General features: G+C 40.5%; 1 protein-coding gene across 1 annotated transcript in view; it reads left to right on the plus strand.

Annotated features, from left to right (window-relative positions):
• The window catches only part of LOC110537038 (uncharacterized), a 55,157-nt gene that overhangs the window by 1,652 nt on the left and 38,158 nt on the right, over window positions 1-15,347 (plus strand). The gene's annotated exons all lie outside the window — the stretch shown is intronic.

Below are 15,347 nucleotides of genomic sequence, written 5' to 3' on the forward strand. Positions count from 1 at the left end.
GGGTCAGTCATAGTAGTGTGATAGGTGTAGTGAAATGTGTTGATATTCAGGGTCAGTCATAGTAGCATGATAGGTGTAGTGAAATGTGTTGATATTCAGGGTCAGTCATAGTAGTGTGATAGGTGTAGTGAAATGTGTTGATATTCAGGGTCAGTCATAGTAGTGTGATAGGTGTAGTGAAATGTGTTGATATTCAGGGTCAGTCATAGTAGCATGATAGGTGTAGTGAAATGTGTTGATATTCAGGGTCAGTCATAGTAGTGTGATAGGTGTAGTGAAATGTGTTGATATTCAGGGTCAGTCATAGTAGCATGATAGGTGTATTGAAATGTGTTGTTATACAGGGTCAGTCAGAGTAGTACAACTCCACTGGAGCACATTAGGGTGAAGTGCCTTGCTCAAGGGCACCGTAACAGATCTTTCCACTTCTCGGCTCAGGTATTCAAACCTGTAACCTTTCGGGTTACTGGCCCAACACTACTAACGCTAGGCTACCTGTCACCTTAGAATGCTGTCAGTGCATATTTTCCATGAGTGAAAGTGTGTGGGGGTCTATGTATTTAAGAGAGCACATGTGTACACTGTCTGTGCACTTAATGAGAGGCATGCCTTTGTGTATACTGCATGAACGTGTATTTAATGTGTACACTGTCTGTGTACTTAATGAGAGGCATGCCTTTGTGTATACTGCATGAACGTGTATTTAATGTGTACACTGTCTGTGTACTTACTGAGAGGCATGCCTTTGTGTATACTGCATGAACGTGTATTTAATGTGTACACTGTCTGTGTACTTACTGAGAGGCATGCCTTTGTGTATACTGCATGAACGTGTATTTAATGTGTATACTGTAACTGCTCCATTGTGATATTGTAAATAATGCTTTCTTGATCTAAATCCTTCACCCAAGCAACCTTCTCAAACAGTGTTCTTTATTCTAACACACAGAAAGCGTAACTTAACACACCCAGAGATCAAAGTCAATAGAAAACAGTCACCTTGACCATAAAGGATAGTACATTGGAGTCCTGGTTTTCCCTGAATTGTTTAGTTGACACCCGTTTTTTTTTACAGTGTGTGTGTGTTGTCATCTCACTCATAGTGTAATGAGGTATGTAGAATACATAGGTCACGCAGATGTTTTTTTAATCTTAACAATATCATACCCACACTCACATACTCACTTAAATGTGAACATCAATATGCACATGCATGCACCCCTCGCACACACGCGCGCATATACACTACACTACACTACACTACACTACACTACACTACACTACACTACACTACACTCTAACCCCCCTGCTTCCTCTTTGTGGAAACGCTGTGCTGTTAGTCCTGTCTGTCATCCTGCTTCTCCTTTCTCTCCTGTCTGTCTCCCTCTCTTTCCCCTCTTTTATCTCATCTAATCACTGTGCAGTTTTTAGGTCGGTTTAGGCTCCTCAACAGGAATGGTACCTTCCTTTAGATCTCTTGCTTCATCCACCTCACCTTTTCCTCACTCTACCTCCATCTCTCCATCCCTGCATCTCCATCTCTCCATCCCTGCATCCCTCCATCTCTCCATCTCCCTATCCCTCCATCTCTGCATCCCTCCATCTCTCACTCTCTCCATCCCACCATCTCTCACTCTCTCCATCTCTCCATCTCTCCCTCTCTCCATCTCTCATCCCTCCATCTCACCATCTTTTAATTCTCGTCCCCTCTTCACAGCTTTTTACTTTCCTCATCTACCTCTATTTCATTCTCTACCTTTATTTCTCCCCAGTTATTCATTCATCACCCGTTCCCATGATATTCAGGCCTCTGAGACTATGCCACCGCAACCACCTGGCATGGGTCACAAAATGTGACTTTACCACTGTTGTGTCATCAGCAAACTTAATGATGGTGTTGGACTCGTGCCTGGCCATGCAGTCATGAGTGAACAGGGAGTACAGGAGGGGACTGGGAACGCACCCCTGAGAGACCCCCGTGTTGAGGATCAGCGTGGCGGATGTGTTGTTACCTACCCTTACCATCTGGGGGAGGCCCGTCAGGAAGTCCAGGATCCAGTTGCAGTTGGAGGTGTTTAGTCCCAGGGTCCTTAGCTTAGTGATGAGCTTTGAGGGTACTATAGTGTTGAACGATGAGCTGTAGTCAATTAATAGTATTCTCACATAGGTGTTCCTTTTGTCCGGGTGTGAAAGGGCAGTGTGGAGTGCAATAGAGATTGCATCATCTGTGGATCTGTTGGTGCGGTGTGCAAATTGGAGTGGGTCTAGGGTTTCTGGGATAATGGTGTTGATGTGAGCCATGACCAGCCTTTCAAAGAATTTCATGGCTAGAGATGTGAGTGCTATGGGTCGGTAGTCATTTAGGCAGGTTACCTTAGTGTTTTTGGGCACAGGGACTATGGTGATCTGCTTGAAACATTTTGGTATTACAGACTCAGACAGCGAGAGTTTGAAAATGTCAGTGAAGACACTTTCCAGTTGGTCAGCGCATGATCGGAGTACATACCCTGGTAATCCATCTGGTCCTGCAGCCTTGTGAATGTTGACCTGTTTAAAGGTCTCACATGCTGACTAAATGTACACATACATGTTATTCAATCATTGCACCCACACTGCTCGTGCGCTCCAACGAGCGTCTGCGTTGCCATGCGCTAAAATAGAAGTTCTATTTGTGACGCTGAATGCAATGCAAGTCCTGCCTCTCCCATTTCCTCATTGGTTTATAGAAGCTGAAAAGATGAACTGAGGTCAGTCGGTCGTCATGGTAATACTATGAGTACTAAGTTAGATGCCAATCGCCATATAAAGTCCAAAGAAGAAAAAGACTGGAAGGAGGAGAGATGGCTAGAAATTGTTTTATGTGTGGATTATTTGTCGAAGTAGAGGACCTTGTGCATTTCAGGTAAAATAACAACTCAACATTTATATCCCAGGACAAATTAACTAGCAACAGAAACCTAGCTAAATAGGACAAATTAGCTAGCAACTGCAAGCTAGCTAGCTAAATTTTCCATAAATGTTTAATGTTTATCGACCTGTCCCCAAATTAATATAATTGGTTGTGTTTGTTTTGATATTTGAACATGCGTGTCGTGATCTCATTTGGTGTGGGGGGACAAAATCAGTTTGAGCACTATAGCACGTGCGCGGGTCCGGTCTGTGCATGGTGTTACTAATATTGGCTGCGGAGAGCGTGATCACGCAGTCATTCGGAACAGCTGATGCTCTCATGCATGTTTCAGTGTTACTTGCCTCGAAGGGAGCATAGAAGTTTAGCTTGTCTGGTAGGCTCGTGTCACTGGGCAGCTCTCGGCTGTGCCTCCCTTTGTAGTCTGTAATAGTTTCAAGCCTTGCCACATCCGACGAGCGTCAAAGCCGGTGTAGTACGATTCGATCTTAGTCCTGACACTTTACCTGTTTGATGGTTCGTCAACGGGCATAACAGGATTTCTTATAAACTTCCGGATTTGAGTCCAGCTCTTTGAAAGTGGCAGCTCTGCCTGTAATCCATGGCTTCTGGTTGGGGTATGTACATACAGTCACAGTGAGGACGACATCCTCGATGCACTTATTGATAAAGCCAGTGACTGATGTGGTGTACTCATCAATGCCATCAGAAGAATTCCGGAACATAATCCAGTCTGTGCTAGCAAAACAGTCCTCTCCATCGAATATGAGGTGAGTAAAACACAGTTCTGATGTCCAGAAGCTATTTTCGGTCATAAGAGACGGTAGCAGCAACGTTATGTACAAAACAAGTTACGAAAAAACCAGAAAAAAAAACTGAATAGCATGGTTGATTAAAAGCCGATAAGACTGTAGCCATCCCCTCCGGCGCATCTTTGAGGCTATATGAGGCTATAATGATGTTAAATTCTCGTTGTAATGTGTTGGTTTTTTTTGGTTGAGAAGATGTTAAATAACCAGACTACAACTAAACTGTCTCTGTTGCTGCCTGATAAAGGCATCTATTTTTCATGATGCTATCAAGGTACCCAGATTACAACCATCTAGATGTATATATACACTACCGTTCAAAAGTTTGGGGTCACTTAGAAATGCCCTTGTTTTAGAAAGAAAAGCACAATTTTTGTTGATTAAAATAACATAAATTGATCAGAAATACAGTATAGACATTGTTAATGTAGTAAATGACTATTGTAGCTGTAAACAGCTGATTTTTAATGGAATATCTACATAGGTGTACAGAGGCCAACTTTCAGCAGCCATCACTCCTGTGTTCCAATGGCACGTTGTGTTAGCTAATCCAAGTTTATCATTTTAAAAGGCTAATTGATCATTAGAAAACCCTTTTGCAATTATGTTAGCACAGCTGAAAACTGTTGTCCTGATTAAAGAAGCATTTAAACTGGCCTTCTTTAGACTAGTTGAGTATCTGGAGCATCAACATTTGTGGGTTTGATTACTGGCTCAAAATGGCCAGAAACAAATAACTTTCTTCTGAAACTCGTCAGTCTATTCTTGTTCTGAGAAATTAAGGCTATTCCAGGCTATTCACTGTGTACTACTCCCTTCACAGAACAGCGCAACTGTCTCTAACCAGACTAGAAAGAGGCGTTATAGGTCCCGGTGCACAACTGAGCAAGATGACAAGTACATTAGAGTGTCTAGTTTACTATCATATCAAAGTAAATTTGGAGTAATGCGGTGATAGGGTGTTTTGGTCCTCCCACTACGACTCAGGAAACCATGTAGTTTATTCGGATACAGATGTTATGATGAACTTCATAGGGTGGTGAAAGTGCATGGTATGAGCTTGATGCTCCTTTCCAATAAATATTGAGTGTCTTATTCTGGTAACATGATGATCAATGCTTGACTGCCATAATAATCTCATCATGCCTAACCTACCAACAGAGCCTACCTGCACTGTACCTGCAACAGTTTTTGTGACAAATCTATCGCTAGAGTTGAAAATGAGATGGAAACACATTGAACATTAGATTTTTATTTTGTACATGAAAACGTAAGAAAAAAGTACATTTTGTGTGCACTATGTCATCACGCACTGATTTTTATCAGCAACAAGTCAGTTTGGTGGAAACACCACTGGTTGGAAAATGGGAATTTTTTCTTTATACATGTTTTTGAATATTCGCATGAAAATCTGTTGCCAATTGGATGTAAACCTAGCTACTCATTGCAAAATGTTGTGAGTAATCTGGCTAGGGGCTAACTTCAAACTGGGAGGTAGTTTGTTAAAAATGTTGAGTTTGGGAGTCACGAGTAACCTTCCCTTAAACCTACATTGTAGAATAATAGTGAAGACATCAAAACTATGAAATAAGACATATGGAATCAGCTTTGCACATGCTTGGCATTGAGAGAATTCCAAGAGTGCGTAAAGCTGTCATCAAGGCAAAGGGTGGATACTTTGAATAATCTTTTTTTTGGTTACTACATGATTCCATGTCTTATTTCATAGTCTTGATGTCTTCACTAGTATTCTACAATGTAGAAAATAAGAAAAAAATAAATAAGAAAAACCCTTGAATGAGTAGGCGTGTTCAAACTTTTGACTGGTATTGTATCTATATATATATATTTTAAACCTTCCATTATGATCCAATGCAGTGATATTCTCAGCAAGCTTTCACATCAGACAGAGCTTGGAGCAGGCTCTAAGCTTCAACTCTTACGCAGCTGTAGCCACTGGCTGTCCAGCTATCTAGATTTCTATTGTAATGTGGCCTGGCACCTGTGAAAACATATTGTTCTCTGAATGGCTATCTCGCGCCCCTGTTATATGAGGTCTTATCTGGTCAGCCTACTTGTTAGAGGGGTGGGCTCAGCTCTAGCCTGGAGGCTTGTTTAGCGTTGCTCACTGTACCACAGCTAATATGTTGCACACAGTCCTCACTACATTTACTGTAGGATTTATGGGAAATATCTGATGGGCCGATGTGTGTGTGCATGTGCACGCTTGTGTGTGAGGGCATGTCTGTGTGTGTACAGGTGTTTGTGGTTGTGCTCATGGATGTGTGTTTATTGGGTCATTATCAAACATAATGAAATATTTTCCCAGGAGAAACCTCTGTAGCGAAAATCTTAATTTACTTCATAAATTACAGTTATAAACACACTTAATACAATATGCACCTACCTAGGCACTGCTCCTCGGAGGTGTTTACTGAATTGGACTCGCTCTCTCGCTCTCTCACACACAACAAACACACCACTATTGCCTCTGTTCTGCCTGGCCATAGAAATATAACCACAGGAGAACCCATCACTATTGCCTTGTGCCTTGCTGTGCCTGCCTATAGATTAATACTGCACAAAAAGTGGTTGTTTTCCATGTTATTTGATCAATGTAGATTTTTATTTGATGTGGTTGTTTTGTCTATGACCATAACTTTGCACTTTGCCTTTGTTCAGTCATCTCATCGATCTATAAATACAATCACATTGGCTGTGCAGGTATCTATTCTCTCTCTCCCAATGGCTGTGTAGGGATCTCTCCTCTCTCTCCCCTTGGCTGTGTAGGTATCACTCATCTCTCTCCTCTCTCTCCCCTTGGCTGTGTAGGGATCTCTCCTCTCTCTCCTCTCTCTCTACTTGGCTGTGTAGTTATCTCTCCTCTCTCTCCTCTGGGTCCCTGGGCTCCCAGAACCAATAACTGATCATGTACCTTTTTTATTTCCTCTCCAGTTCCCCCTTAAACGCCCTGATACGCTGATGCTACTTATTTACCACTTCACTGAACTCTAACCATGGCATTTCCTCTCCTCTGCTGCAAGGGGGTTGTTCCCTTCCTCACACCCTCCTGCCTCACTCTCTCCTTTTCCCCATCCTCTTGCCTACACCCACCCCCCACAGCTCTCCAGCTATGTGTCTCATTGTCTTTTTCTCTCTCTCTCTAAATATATCCACCCACCCTCTCTCTCCACCCACCCATGTGTATATACACCCCCCCCCCCCCTTCTCCCCCTTCCTCTGTTGGTGGCTGTGCGTGTACACAGTCCTGTCGGATAAAGTTAGCCATGCCCAGACAATCTAATCTGACACGCCTTTACATAACAATTCAATCTGAAGCACTCTGCCTGCATCCCCTTAAAACACACACACACACAAAACTCCAAGGTGCTTTATTTTCATTAAACATGATTTGTAAGATCATGAGAAATGAAATATGAAATATGTAACACTTAGCCTCTCTCATCTCCTGTGTATATCTGTTACATCCTGTACATGTGCACTATATCTTGTTTTGTCTCTCAATGTCAACATGGGTTAGAAAGCACAGAGATCAAACATGACCGTTGCTCCTTCACACCACATTTCGCACACTCACTCAGTGTTTTCATGTCGATGGGCCGCGGAGAGAGGTAGGAACCTCTCTAAGGAGGAACCTAGTAAATCTTAAATAATAACAACGGAGAGTTATAACCCGGGTGACATTATTCCGCTGAACACCTTGACTTCTCCTGGCTGCTGTTTTATCTGTTGTCTGCCAATAAAGCTTTCCATGAAAATGTCACATGAGGAAAGGCTTGGCCTCCAGAGTGGGCGAAGCATTAAGAAGCACTGGATTCATTAAACTGTCTGTCAGCGTAAGTTTTGATCTCAGGTCAGTTTGCAGACTGAGTGGGAGGAGAGAAAGCGAGGGAAGGAGGTAGAGGAGGATGAGAGAAACTGAGAGAAAAGATGAGGATAATGGGAGAGAAAGAGAGGATGAGAAAAAGAAGGGTGGAGATAGGATGCGAGTAAAAAAACTAAAAGGACAAAAGGGAGGATTGGCAGATGAAAGACAGAAGTAGGGGTTGGAATTGGGTTGACGTGGAGGAGAATGAGGGGAGGGTAATGGTCCTACAACGAGTGTAACTTGGGAAACCTTTCAGGGTGAAAGGTGGATGGAAAACTCTCCGAGAGAAGGAACATTGAGGAGATAGAGAAGGAGAAATAGGGAGGATGACCATCACTGTTAAGAAATAGTTTTGATTAAGAGGATATGGCAGACATACGCCCCCTTTGGAGAGATTGGGTACCCCTAGTAAACTGGAAAAAAAATCTGTCAAAAATTGTTAATATATGCAAATAAAAATTATTATTGGATAGAAAACACTCTAAAGATTCTAAAACCGTTGGAATTATGTCTGTAAGTATAGCAGAACTCACAGGGCAGGCATTCTTCCAAACTAGTTTTTGTGGCCATGAAAGTTGGAGCAACTTTGACGTCATGGCCCCCACCCTTCCCAACCAGCTATGATTCTGCGGACACTTTCTATCTCTTCCGCTAGATGTCCTCTTTCATTAGAGCTTCAAACCGTTCAAATCGCGCGAGAATTGACCCTATGGGAGTGAAATTAGTGCGTGCCACGAGAGAATAGGCTGTGCGTATGGGCGCGAATTGGTCACAGCCATTCCTTTGTTTCCAGCACTGAAGAGAAGGGCAGACGATGGCCGATTGAATTGAAGTTTGTTTTGCACGTCTAAAACATCATAAAGCTTGCTTCTGCACTTAGTTTGACCTGTTTAGTCGACATATAATGTGTAATTTTGAAGTTTTGATGCGCAACTTATCCGGACCAGAGGACGTTTTGGGTGCATTTCAGCTGATGTTATTAGCAGTAGCTAATACAAAGACGCAAGACTTGAAACCAAACGATGTATTGGGTAAGTATGAAGCCTTCCAGAACATTCTGAACGAAGACCATCGAAGGTAAGGGAATATTTATGCTTAAATCTGTGTTTCTGTTGACTCCAACATTACGTGGAAATGTAGCTTGGAACTGAGCGCTGTCTCACAATATGGAATAGTGTGCGATTTCTGTAACGTTAAAAATAAATCTAACACAGCGGTTGCATAAAGAAGCAGTGTATCTTTCTAACTATATGTAGAACATGTATATTTAGTCAAAGTTTATGATGTCTATTTACGTTATCTTGCCGCGCTACATAGATTTCCTGCGGGCATTTTTGAGTAATTTCTGAAGGTGAACTCACTGTAAATGGACATTTATGGATATAAATGGCATATTATTGAAAAAAAAAAATATGTACTGTGTAATATGTCATATTACTGTCATCTGATGAAGATTTTCAAAAGGTTAGTGAGCGATTTATTTTTTAATCCTGCGTTTGTTGATTGCATGTTTTGGCTATTGAAATGAGCTGTGTCTGGTGGTGGTTTTACATATATATGTGCTATGTTTTCGCCGTAAAACATTTTAGAAATCTGACTTGCTGGCTAAATGAACAAGATGTTTATCTTTCATTTGAGCTATTGGACTTGTTAATGTGTGGAGGTTAAATATTTTTAAGAATATTTTTGCGTTCCATGCGCCACCGTTTCAGCTGCACGTGGGAGGGTTGATTCCCAATTGGGAACCAATATCGTAAACAGGTTAAAGTTCGACCATAAACAGGAAAAAAATACAGTGATGGAAAAGTATCCAACTGTCATACTTGAATAAAGTAAAGCTACCTTAATAGAAAATGACTCAAGTAAAAGTTAAAGTTACCCAGTAAAATACTACTTGAGTAAAATACTAAAAATATTTCATTTTAAGTATACTTAAGTATCAAAAGTCAATATAATTGCTAAAATATCATCAAGTATCAAAAGGAAAATAATAAATCATTTTAAATTCCTTATATTAAGCAAACCAGACTGCAACATTTTCTAGTTTTACATTTTTTTACGGATAGCCAGGGGCACACTCCAACACTCAGACATAATTTACAAATGAAGCATTTGTGTTTAGTGAGTCTGCCAGATAAGAGGCAGTAGTCCTGCTAAGCATTTGAAATGTAAATTAGTACTTTTGGGTTTTAGGGAAAATGTATGGAGTAAAAAGTACATCATTTTCTTTAGGAATGTAATAAAGTAATAGTAAAAGTTGTCAAAAATATAAATAGTTTAGTACAGACACCCCAAAAACTACTTAAGTAGTACCTCAAAGTATTTTTACTTAAGTACTTTACACCACTGAAAAATACAGCTGTATTATATATACCAGTGAGTTACGCATCAGAGCCCCCACCGCGGACAGACGCCCACCCAGACCCTCCCCTATAGGTTCAGGTTTTACTGTCACGTTCTGACCTTAGTTCTTTTTGTTATGTTTTTGTTTTAGTATGGTCAGGGCGTGAGTTGGGTGGGTTGTCTATGTTCTTTTTTCTATGTTGTGGTTTTGTGTTTGGCCTGGTATGGTTCTCAATCAGAGGCAGGTGTTGTTCGTTGTCTCTGATTGAGAATCATACTTAGGTAGCCTTTTCCCACCTGTGTGGTGTGGGTGATTATTTTCTGTTTAGTGTTGTGTGTGAGTACCTGACAGAACTGTTGCGTTTTGTTCTATTTTTGTTTTGCTTCAGTGTTCCGGTTTTAATAAACAACATGGATACTTTCCCACGCTGCGCATTGGTCCGATATTTCCTACTCCTCCTTAGAAGAGGAGGAGAATCGTTACAGTTACTGTATGTTCTCAATGCTGCAATGAAAGCATATAATTCATAAAGATCCGTCCACATCTAGTACGATAATATATAACAATAATACATGCCATTTAGCAGACACTTTTATCCAAAATGACTTACAGTCACGCGTGCATGCATTTTCTACATATGGGTGGTCCCAGGAGTGAAATCCAATATCTTGGCATTACAAGCTCCATCTGAGCTACACCACAATAACTAAAACGACAAAAACATCTTTCTAATTCAAGCGGTTGTCTGTCCTCTCACTACAGTGTTTCAAGGCCTGTGATAATCATTAATTATTTATAAAGTCCATTCATATCCAACACATTAACTATAACAACAAAATCATTCTTATTCAAGTGAATGACTGTGTCTCCACTGAAGTGTGTTTCAATGTAGCAATGTTGATGTATCATCATTAGCAAGTCTGATACACGCTCCTCAGTGAGTCACATTTAAACAGATCATCGGTACACAGACACACACCGCAGCGATAACAAGAAAGTAAAACAAGGATGAAATTCTGTGTTCCTCACCCACTAACTAATACAAATAAGTGCAGGAGCTGACGGTTCCTTCCTCATCCCCTTCTTGGGCCCTTCAAGTGTGACTGTAATCATAATCTATCCTGAAAATCATGTTTTTAAAAGGTTGACGGCGGGGGTGTGGAATTGACAAAGATGTTCCTCTTTAAAAAAAAGAAACAAGATATGAAAAAAAGTGAATGTAATTAACCCCCATGGGGTCCCTATTCCCTAAATAACCGCTAACTTGTGAGGCAACACTAACTGTCTCTGGCTCTGCAGAGAGACCGTCAGACCTCAGGAAACTCAGATGGTCTGAGCCAGGCTTGCCTCTTGTCACAAAGCATCTTGTCACGGCTGGACATTTGTCAATCACTGAAAGGATATGTATATGTCTTGTTTTTGGTATTCTATCTTTTTGTCTAGTTCTGTTTCTCTTTTTCTCTCTCTCACAAACACAATTACACACACACAATTACACACACACACACACACACACACACACACACACATACACACACACACACACACACACTCTCTCTCTCTCTCTCTCTCTCTCTCTCTCTCTCTCTCTCTCTCTCTCTCTCTCTCTCTCTCTCTCTCTCTCTCTCTCTCTCTCTCTCTCTCTCGCTCTTTGTCAATGCTTCCTCATTCTGTCTTTCTCTCCTTTTCATTACTTCTCTTAAACAAACTTAATCTCCCCTTCTCACGCTTTGTGTGTCTCTCTGTTGACCCTTCTCTTATAATTAAAAAAAACCTGGCTACCTCATTACAAACTTCATTATTATGAGGTCATCTCCTTATCCAATGGAAATAAATGAGAGGACCACAATATGAAAACTAATGCCCTCTCTTTCTCTTTCTCTTTCTCTCTCTCTGTCTTTCTATCTCTCAATTCTATTTCAAGTCATTATAAGGGCTTTATTGGCATGGGAAACATACGATAACATTGCCAAAGTAAGTGAAGTAGATAATAAACAAAAGATAAATAAAAATACTAATTAACAGTGAACAATGCACTCATGAAAGTTCCTATAGAATAAAGACATTTCAAATGTCATATTATTGTGCAAATAGTTAAAGTACAAAAGAAAAATAAATAAACATAAACATGGGTTGCATTTACAATGGTGTTTGTTCTTCACTGGTTGTCCTTTTCTTGTGGCAACAGGTCACAAATCTTGCTGCTGTGATGGCACACTGTGGTATTTCACCCAATAGATATGGGAGTTTATAAAAAATGGGTTTGTTTTCTAATTCTTTGTGGATCTGTGTAATCTGAGGGAAATGTGTGTCTCTAATATGGTCATACATTTGGTAGGAGATTAGGAAGAGCCGCTCAGTTTCCACCTCATTTTGTAGGCAGTCTGTAAATAGCCCATCCAACCAACTACCTACCTTATCCCATATTTGTTTTTTGATTTTTTTTCTGCTCTTTTGCACACCAGTATTTCTACTTGTACATCCTCATCTGCACACATATCACTACAGTGTTAATTGCTAAATTGTAATTACTTCGCCATTATGACCCATTTATTGCCTTACCTCCTTACTTCATTTGCACACACTGTATACAGATTTTTATTGTGTTATTGACTGTACATTTGTTTATCCCATGTGTAACTCTGTGTTGTTGTTTTTGTCGCAATGCTTTGCTTTATCTTGTCCAGGTCGCAGTTGTAAATGAGAACTTGTTCTCAACTGGCCAACCTGGTTAAATGAAATATATATATTTTTTAAAGTGCCATGTCTGCCTACTTCGGCCTTTCTCAAAAGCAAGGCTATGCTCATTGAGTCTGTACATAGCCAAAGATTTCCTTAAGTTTGGGTCAGTCACAGTGCTCAGGTATTCGGCCACTGTGTACTCTCTGTTTAGGGCCAAATAGCATTCTAGTTTGCTCTGCTTTTTTGTAAATTCTTTCAAATGTGTCAAGTAATTATGTTTTGGTTTTTACATGACTTGGTTGGGTCTAATTGTGGTGCTGTCCTTGGGCTCTGTTGGATCTGTTTGTGTTTGTGAACAGAGCCCCAGGACCAGCTTGCTTAGGGGACTATTCTCCAGGTTCATCTCTCTGTAGGTGATGGCTTCGTTATGGAAGGTTTGGGATTCGCTTCATTTTAGGTGACTAGATGGAATTTGTATTTGTGGTCCTGGCAACTGGACCTTTTTTGGAACACATATTTTTGTCTTACTGAGATTTACTGTCAGGGCCCTGGTCTGTGCAGACGATCTAGGTGCTGCTGTTGGCCCTCCTTGGTTGGTGGACAGAAGCACCAGATCCTCAGCAAACAGTAGACATTTGACTTCAGATTCTAGTAGGGTGAGGCCGGGTGCTGCAGACTGTTCTAGTACCCTCGCCAATTCATTGATATATATGTTGAAAAGGGTGGATCTTAAGCTGCATCCCTGTCTCACCCCACGGCCATGTGGAAAGATATCAATGTGTTTTTTGCCAATTTTAAACGCACACTTGTTATTTATGTACAGTTGAAGTCGGAAGTTTACATCCACCTTAGCCCAGTACATTTAAACTCAGTTTTTCACAATTCCTGACATTTATTCCTAGTAAAAGGTCCCTGCCTTTGGTCAGTTAGGATCACCACTATATTTTAAGAATGTGAAATGTCAGAATAATAGTAGAGAGAATTATTTATTTCAGCTTTTATTTATTTCATCATATTCCCAGTGGGTCAGAAGTTTACACACACTCAATTAGTATTTGGTAGCATTGCCTTTAAATTGTTTAACTTGGGTCAAACGTTTTGGATATCCTTCCACAAGCTTCCCACAGTAAGTTGGGAGAATGTTGGCCCATTCCTCCTGACAGAGCTGGTGTAGCTGAGTCAGGTTTGTAGGCCTCCATGCGCGCACATGCTTTTTCAGTTCTGCTCACACATTTTCTATGGGATTGAGGTCAGGTGACAAATAACATTTAATTTTATTTTATTTGTTCAGTTGCAAACCTTAGTCTGGCTTATTTATGGGGGTTTTGGAGCAGTGGCTTCTTCCTTGCTGAGTGGCCTTTCAGGTTATGACAATATAGGACTCGTTTTACTGTGGATATAGATACTTCTGTACCTGTTTCATCTAGCATCTTCACAAGTCCTTTGCTGTTGTTCTGGGATTGATTTGCACTTTTTGCACCAAAGTACGTTCATCTCTAAGAGACAGAACGCATCTCCTTCCTGAGCGGTATGACGGCTGCATGGTCCATTGCGTACTATTCTTTGTACAGATGAACGTGGTACCTTCAGGCGTTTGGAAATTGCTCCCAAGGATAAACCAGACTTGTGGAGGTCTACAATTTTCTTCTGGCATCTTGGCTGATTTCTTTGGATTTTCCCATGATGTCAAGCAAAGAGGCACTGAGTTTGAAGGTAGGGCTTGAAATACATCCACAGGTACACCTCTAACTGACTTAATTGATGTTAACTAATTGATGTTAACTGATGTTAATTAGCCTATCAGAAGCTTCTAAAGCCATGACATCATTTTCTGGAATTTTCCAAGCTGTTTAAAGGCACAGTCAACTTAGTGTATGTAAACTTCTGTCCCACTGGAATTGTGATACAGTGAATTATAAGTGAAATAATATGTCTAAACAATTGTTGGAATAATTACTTGTCATGCACAAAGTAGATGTCCTAACCGGCTTGCCAAAACTATAGTTTGTTATCAAGACATTTGTGGAGTGAGTTTTAATGACTCCAACCTAAGTGTTTGTAAACTTCCAACTTCAACTGTACATGGATTTTATTATGTTGTATGTTTTTTCCCCAACACCACTTCCCATCAATTTGTATAGCAGAGCCTCATGCCAAATTGAGTCAAAAGCTTTTTTGAAATCGACAAAGCCTGAGAAGACTTTGCTTTTTTTTGGTTTTGTTTGTTAGTTAGGGTGTGCAGGGTGAATATGTGGTCTGTCGTAAGGTAATTTGGTAAAAAGCCAATTTGACATTTGCTCAGTACATTGTTTTCACTGATCAAATGTATGAGTCTGCTGTTAATGATAATGCAGAGGATTTTCCCAAGGTTGCTGTTGAGGCATTTCCCACGGTAGTTATTGGGGTCAACATTTTCTCCACTTTTGTGGATTGGGGTGATCAGTCCTTGGTTCCAAATAATTATATTTAAAGATAATTTGTGGTCTGTATATTTTCTCAGGCCTTTTTGGGTTGGAGGGTTTGTATTTTGTTATGTAGTTAATTAAATATAATTGGAGAACACAGTGGGTTCTGGTAATCATTAATAGTTGATTCTAATATTTGTATTTTGTCATGTATATATATACCCCAAGCGACTTACAGCTGTAATCGCAGCAAAAGGTGGCGCTACAAAGTATTAACTTAAGGGGGCTGAATAATTTTGCACGCCCAATT

This window comes from Oncorhynchus mykiss, chromosome 12 (genome assembly GCF_057628025.1).
Source record: "Oncorhynchus mykiss isolate SJ-2025 chromosome 12, ASM5762802v1, whole genome shotgun sequence".
Taxonomy (NCBI): Eukaryota; Metazoa; Chordata; class Actinopteri; order Salmoniformes; family Salmonidae; genus Oncorhynchus; species Oncorhynchus mykiss.